This window comes from Nyctereutes procyonoides, unplaced genomic scaffold, assembly GCF_905146905.1.
Source record: "Nyctereutes procyonoides isolate TBG_1078 unplaced genomic scaffold, NYPRO_anot_genome, whole genome shotgun sequence".
Classification (NCBI taxonomy): domain Eukaryota; kingdom Metazoa; phylum Chordata; class Mammalia; order Carnivora; family Canidae; genus Nyctereutes; species Nyctereutes procyonoides.
The window spans coordinates 85198881-85206921 of record NW_026575140.1 but is presented as its reverse complement, the minus strand read 5'-3'; positions in this window follow the sequence as shown (position 1 = coordinate 85206921).

Here is an 8041-nt window from a genome sequence, read left to right as displayed (position 1 = left end):
CCTCTCCCTTTGTTCCATGGTCATATCCACGTGTCAAGGGATGGTCTAATTTTATACTTCCTTTTAAAGTGAGGCAGTCATTGAGAGGGAGATCATTAATCTGCAGTTTCCTTTGACAATCCATTCACTGTCATGCCCTGTACACAGTTATGAAGACCAGCTGGCACTTGACCCTACATTTTTCTGGAATTTATGTCATCCTCTCCAATTCAATTTGTCCCTAGTCCAAGCAATCATGGTCTTAAATCTGGATTACTGCAGAGGCCTCTTACTTGGTCTTCCTAGCAACAGTCTTTTCCTATCCCAATCTGTGCTGTACTACAAACGCACCAGAGCTATGAGCTAATTAAAATCTGATCTGATTTTAAAATCTGATTTTAAAACCCTTCCATGGCTCTCCATTGCCCACCAAACAAAGCACAAACTCCTTAAGATGGCACAGAAGGACCTACGTGATGAGACCCCAGCCCAACCTTGAAGCCTCCTCCCCTACCACTCTGCCCCTTGCATTCTGTAGTTCAGCCACACCATACCACAATTCTGTCTCCGTTCCTAAGGTTCCCACCCCTTCATACATGCTGGCCCCTCAGTGAGGAATGTCTTCCCGCCTATTTACTAACAAATTCTATTCATTCTTCAAGATCCAGCCCGAACATCCTTTCCTCTGTGAGGTCTTCTCAGAGCCACTGAACGTTATCACCATGATTGCTTCTTCTATAATCCCATAGATCAATATGCATACCTCCAGTATAGCCCTTCCCACACTGTATCAGAATCATTTACTCATGCCTGCCTACCCCCTAATAAAACGTGAGCCTCTTGAGAAACCCAGGACAAGTGATTTCATTCTGTAATTCATTCGATAAGTATGGAATTTAGAGTCCCGACTCTGCCGCTTACAATTTGAGAAAACACATGCTAGATCTTAACGTCTTTGGCCTGCAGCTTCCTCATACACAAAAGGGTGCAATAATTTAATATAATTCATAATGCCGTGATAAAGAATAAAAACAATGATACAAGTAAAGCCCCTAATGTAATACTTGTATATAGTGATGCTAAGTGATGTCTATTGGCATTAGATGTATGTCAAGCACTTACTAAGTGCAAGGTCAATTCAGGCCTACTCTCAAGGTCCTTAGAGTATAAGCCAAGAGACAGATAACACTTCGTGCAATGTCGGAAAGACACAGAGGATGCCAGGAAAACATGAAATGGGGCATCTACTGTTAAGGTGAAAGTCATTCTCAGGGAAAGGACTTCTAAGACTTGAATCTGGGACCAGAGATGACAAGGATAGACTACTGATGTCCTCCAGGTGAGGCATGATGCTGGCCTGCAGTAAGGGAACAGCAGTAAGAAGGAACATTTAGGAAGTGGAATCAATCATGTGACTCAATGAATGATGAGATGTGGGGGTCCCCACCAGGGAGGAGTTTGAATGTGCACAGGTCCAGGAGAAGTTTAGGTACACAGATTGTTTTTCAAGAGCCAACACTATGATCTTTTTTTAACCGAAGCAATGTGAGAGTATGTGACAAACCGCCCCCCCCCCCGCCAGGAAAAGAGTGTGAGAGAAGCCAAATAGAGGGCTGCAAGGAGCACCAGCTTTAAGGTTAAAGGAGGAAAAGTTACTTGGGAGGGAGACTGAGAGGGAACAACCAGAGAGAGAAAAGGAACCCAGCACAGAAGCAGCCAAGGAAGCAGAGAAAAGTATGTTCTTGATATTCTTAGTGCCTGGTACCTGGTAGATACACAGATACTTGTGGAATAAATGAATGAATCACTGAATTTAAATGACCCACTTAAAACTGAAGACATGAAAATCCTTTCATAGGAATTGGAACACATCTTTTATTTCACCCTCATAGTCTCCAGGGTACTTAAGATCATGGACAGAGGAGCTTTAGCATTTAGTAGAAGACTAGGGAAACCAAAGCCTAGCTGACATCCATCCTATAAATGAAAGAACAGGAAGAATGCCCAAATTTCCTCAAGACCATTCCTAAAAGAGTCACAGAAACCAGGGAACCCAACAGCTTCACAACTGGTGGAACAGCTGGCACGATGGGCTTTCAGATGTGCTGCAACATGAGAGCTGCACAGGAAACACAGGGAGCATGGGACAAGTCAAAAGTTACCATGAGGAAACAGAGGATGAAATTCAACGTGAGAATCTTGATGGATCCTAAAAGATGCTCTGGGGACAATTGGGGACATTTGAATTATGTGTTGGATATGTGGTACTATCATGGGCTTGTTCATTTATCTAGTTATGATAATAGGATCACGCTTATGTAAAAGACTGTCTTTTTGTGCACCTGGGTGGCTCACTTGGTTAAGCGTCCGATTCTTGATTTCAGCTCAGGTCTTGATCTCAGGGGCTCAAACAGACAGCCCCAAAATTCTTTATGCTTAGGAACTGCATACTAAAGTGTTTAGGAGTGAAGCATCAGATACAACTTCCAAATGGTTGGACCCAAAAAACAAGTGTCTTTAGGAAGGAGTGGAAGCAAATATAGTAAAATAATAATAATAGAGGATATTATTACATAGAGGATATGTGATTGTGCATTATTCTTTCAAGTTTTACATGTCCGATATTTTTCATGATAAAAATTTGGAAAAAGAATGAGAAATGTAGTCTCCAGAACCTTGGAGAGTCATCTCCCAAAAACCGTTCTGCAATATCCAGGAAGCAGGAACCACACTGTCTCCTGAGGAGCTAGATAAAGGCAGGAGGCAGAGTGCCAGGAAAGTACAAAAAAAATGGGGATACCACACATACTATTTTTTAAGACATTAAGGAGACAACTATGAGAAAAGTAACCTTAACCCACTTATATTTCAAAACAGATTGGGAAATATCTGTGAAAATTCTTTGAGAATTATTGAGCCAATATAACTAACTCCTGGTTTAGAGTATAACTAGCTGGCATTGACTGAGCACTGACTACATAACAGGCACTGTGCTGAACACATTAGCCCATTGAATTCATAATAGCTGTAAGAGGTGGGTACAATTATTTCCCCTCTTATAGATTAAAGCAACTGGAGCTGTGCACCCCAATCAAAAGTCTCACTTCCTGTCGGCAGCCCCATCTACATAAACTTCTCTAACTCTGGTCCTCAAAATCACTTCTCCCTTCACCCTTCATGGCCACAGTGGAAACTGAGCCCCCCAGTTACTAGCCTGGGGTGCTGCAATAACTCTTGGGGTTTCCCTACTCCCTCACCCACACCTTTGTCAATTGTTCTTTATTCCACTTCCTCTTCAGATTATCCTAATTTGAGCGTGTCATCTCTTTCCTGATGGAATCTTAGCTGATAGTGAGAAAAAGAGAGAGGCGGGGGGCCGGGGTGGGGAGAGGAACTAGAAGAATGTGAATCCTACCCAATAGTAAGGTGGATCAGAAAGCAACCAGAAGAAGGAAGTACTTCACCAACTGGAGAAGTAGCCCCTAAAAAAAGAAAGGCAAAGTGGCAAAACCCTGGGCATGGTAAAACCACTTGGGAGAATAATTTGGAAATAGCCCATGATAAAGTTGAAGATGAACACACCCTATGGCCCAGAAATTCCACCCCAAAAGCTCTCATATAACACATGCACTGGGAAACATTTACAAGAATTTTCACAGCAGAATTTTTGTATTAGCAAAATTCTGGAAATAACCTAAATGTCCATCACTCATAGCCACATAATGAAGTCATATACCAGACTAAAAAAACAAGTGAAGTAGAGCTACATGTATCCATATGAATGACTCCCACAGACTAAATCTTAAGCAGAGAAATTGCAGAACACAGGTTAGGTACAGGTATATGCAGGTGCTATCCTGCATATACAGTAAAAAAAAAAAGGCATGCAAAGCAAACCATGCATTATTTAGGGATGCAGATACATGTAGTGAAAGAACGACAGAATGGTTGGGGATAAGAAACACCAAATTCAAGATAATTTATTTTTAAATTAACTCTGGCAGAGAAGGGAGGGGCGCGAAGGGCAAGCATCGCAAGCATCCTCTGGGAGCTTCAACTCTATTGGTGATATTTTAGCTCTTACACTGGCTGCTCAGCACCTAGGCTTTATTTTCTTATTCTTTGTTCCTTCTGTATGTTTTTATTTTGTTTTTAAGATTTTATTTATTTATTCATGAGAGACATACAAAGAGAGAGAGAGAGGCAGAGACACAGGCAGAGGGAGAAGCAGGCTCCATGCAGGGAGCCCGATGTAGGACTTGATCCTGCAACTCCAGGATTATGCCCTGGGCTGCAGGTGGCGCTAAACCACTGCGCCACTGGGGCTGCCCCCTTCTGTATGTTTTTAATATGTAATAACTATTTTAAGGAAGTGAAAGGAGAAAAAGAAAAACTTCTGGAGGTTTCCAGGGAAAATGAAGAGCCATGTGGATTGCTGGACTCCACTGATGGTTTTACTCCTCGTCATTCCTTTCTGCCCCTTGACACTCAAAATAGTTCAAACCATTTGAGGTTTCTGGAACTTCTCTGAACTCGAGGTTCATTTGACGGCAGGGTGCTTCCAAGAGCCAACACCAGCCCTAAAAACCTCAGAAGAAGCTCCACACTGGGAAACATACCAAATAAGCAATTAGTGAATAAGTGAATAGGTTTCCTATTAAGAGATTACGGGGATCAGGGCAAGTTTGGGTTAAGAGGTCCTTTAGAAACCTTAAAACTTTGCCTCAAGAACATGCTCCCAGGTCATTTCAAGAAATCTTTCAGGGCAAAAGAAACCACTGATTGTCTCTCTGCTTTAAGAGAGGCTGGCAACCTCCTAGAGTAGAGCAGAGTAGTGGAGAGCCCAGTTCGGGAAGGAAACAAACCCATGCTTGCATCCTGGCTCCCACTCACGAGGCCAACTTTGCACAGGGTACTTCATATTTTGAAAGCATCTATAAGGCTGGGTTGGTCAACCCCCCGAGGGTGGTTATGAAGGCCAACGGTGTTTATAGACTAGAACAGTGCCCACGCAGAGAAAGGTCTTCACAGTTCCAGAGAAGATGGGCTCCGTCATCTGTCTTAGGGCCAGCTCCCCACGGCATGGCAGATCTCGTCCAAAAAAGGCTCTTGAAGAGGTCATGTCATCCTCCTGAATACATTTCCTTAGGCTTCTCAAAGGCTCTTTCCTCAAAATCCTCAACACCAACACCACGACGTAAGTACCTGCTGGGTCACCCCTGGTGGAGATGATGGGTCCTCTCTGCTGACACTAGAATCCCAGTCCCACAGGGTCATCTGGACAGTTGGTCAGAAGTCCCAGACACAGTGGCCTACACCGTTGTGTCTACTAAGATTGTGGCCCAGATGGGGCAGGAGACGGGAGTAGGTAGAAGGGGACTGTTTGTAATGACTTAGAGACGCAGCTGAAATCTCAACCTCCAACCACCCACCAGGACAATATTTTCACCATTTTCCCAAATCCAATTCTTCATGAGGAGATCCCCTCTGTCTTCCTCTCTCTCTTGCCCTTTCTGCCAAAATAGCTCTCCTCTGGGAACAAATAGTTCTGTTTCTTCCTTGGAATGCCTCTGGAAGCCAGGAACTCTTATCTCCCTCAACAACATTCTGGCCAGTGCTCGGAATGTGATTTACATTACTGACCATGAGCACAGGAGAACAAAACAAAGGAAGGGCTTCCCAGTAGAGCACGAAGGAGGCAGGGCAGAAAGGGCTGGGGTGGGAGAGAAAGAGTGAGAGCAGAGTTTCTGGGGCAGCAAGGGGTCTGCACCACTGCCCTCTGCTCCCGCACACAGCTGGGAGGAGTGAACGCGTCCCTGCAATCCTCTCGTGGGCTGAGGGTGATGCAGTGGCATCTGGAGAGCCTGAGGAGAGACGTGCTGCTCTTCTGGGATTTGTCGCTAGGACTGCGGGCTTCGGGGCGGACTCACTCAGCAGTGCAGGGGCAAGCCAAGGAGTCACGGAAAGACTCTCCAGGTCACACACGCTGCCCCTGGCACGCCAGCTCAGCCTGCTGGGGACCAGCCAGGGCTCGTTGGGCAAGGGGAGTGAGGCCCAGGGAGTCAAGACCTTTTTGCAATTATTGAGGGTATTTCTCCACTGGGGCAAGAAAGCATTCCTCTCCTGCAGATGGATTACAAAGAAAATTGTTCCGGCCTCTCTTCAAAGGCCAAGAAGGTTAGGAAACTGTTCCTTCCTTCTCCAGAAAGCCTGAAAATTCAGGCAGATTGGTCTGCCCCAGATAGCTTCAGTGAGACATGCTACCCCCTTACCTTACTTGGCTCTCCCAAACCCCCTAACTGGCTGCAGGGTGGGACCCGGGCTACCCTCCTTCTTTTATTTGCTGAGCTCCTGCAACATAAGACATACACGTTCCTGTCTGTTCCTGACACTGAACTCCTAAAACCCTTTAAATTTCCTGAGTAATAAGGGGACTAGCAGCATCTTGTTCTGTTGGGACTTTGACCCTGGTTCCTGACACAGGGCTCCTAAATCCCTTGGTTTCCTGAGCGACAGGAGTGGTTTTTTGTTCTAATAAGGTGACCCTAGGTGGGCTTCTGGATAATTTCAGGATGGGGACTTGTCTCCGAAAGACCAAGCCATGATTACAAGCTGAGCATTTTCAGTCCAACCCCCATCCTCCAGGGAGAAGAGAAGGGCCGGAAATTAAATTAACAATTGATCATGCTTATACGAGAAAGCCTCCCCAAAACTCCCTAAGCCGCAGGGATGGGAGAGCTTTTGCATCGCTGAACACGCCAGGAGGGTGACACAGCCCACCTCCACAGCGACAGAAGCTCCTTCACTCTGGGACCCTTCCTGACCCTGCCCTCTGTCTCTCTTCATCTGGCTGTTCATCGATATCTTTTATTTATCCTGGATAATAAACCAGTAAACATGAGTAAACGTTTCCCTGAGTTTTGTGAGCCGACCCAGCAAGTTATCGAACCTCCCCAGGGGCTGTGGGAACACTCAACTTTGTAGCTAAGTCAGAAGAATGGGGACCCTGGGGACCCACTGCTCGTGACTGGTGTCCAGAGCACAGGCAATCTCCTGGGACTGAACCCTTAAACCTGTAGCATCTGATGCTAATTCCAGCTAGTTAGTGTCAGAAATGACTTCAATTCTAGGACACTCAATTGGTATCTGGAGAGTTGGAAAATTGGTCGGCGTGGGAAAACACACACACACACACACACACACACACACATTTGGTGTCAGAAGCATTGTAAGTAGAGAAATCATTTTCGTTTACCCAGAGACCAACCCGTGGGAATCTTCCTCAGAAAGGTTTTCCTGGCAGTCGCTTCAATGCAAAACAGAAGGGGTAACAAAAATAAAATAACAAGCCCAAATATGCCAATGCCTTAAGACATTTCACAAAGACCTTAAAGTTGCTGACTTCTAGCTCAGACAAAAGCCCTCCTGGTCCCATCCAGGCCTCCGACTAGCTCCTCTTGTCAGGTGGGCTCCTCTGGCTGGCTCCTCCTTCCACCAGAAGCTTCTATCAAGTGCTGAAGCTTTGCCCAAGCTCCTACTCCGGCCCCGTCGCCCTGGGCCCCTGGGTCTGCAATCAGCCCCTGAAGAAGGCACGCACCCCGCGGCCGCGCCCTGCAGGAAGGGCATGAGGGGAGGCCCATTCGTCTCCGAACCCCACGATCACCTGCCGAAGTGTAAACCATCACTGTGCCTCGACACCCAGACCGCTGAGGCTGGAAGCCCCCTAGATAAATATTAAATCTACCTTTGTCACTCTGCAGGTAGAAAATGGGGTCCCAAGAGATCTCAGTTCTAAGACCAAGGCAAGTCTCTGGACTCCGAGTTGGGTGTCCAGAAGGGGCCACACTGCTCCCCTGCCCGTGTGTTTGCTAACGTTTTCGGACCAAAGCAGGACTGAGAAGAGGGAAACATTCCTCAAACAGAATGAAACTTTCCCTTGGGAAATGGGATTTCCTCCTGAGATGGGCACCTGGGAGACTGCACCTAAGGGCCCCTCCAGCCTCTCCTCGTGCCTTGGGCCCTCACCATGATCCAGCCCCGCAGGCCTCCTCGGACCCTCCTG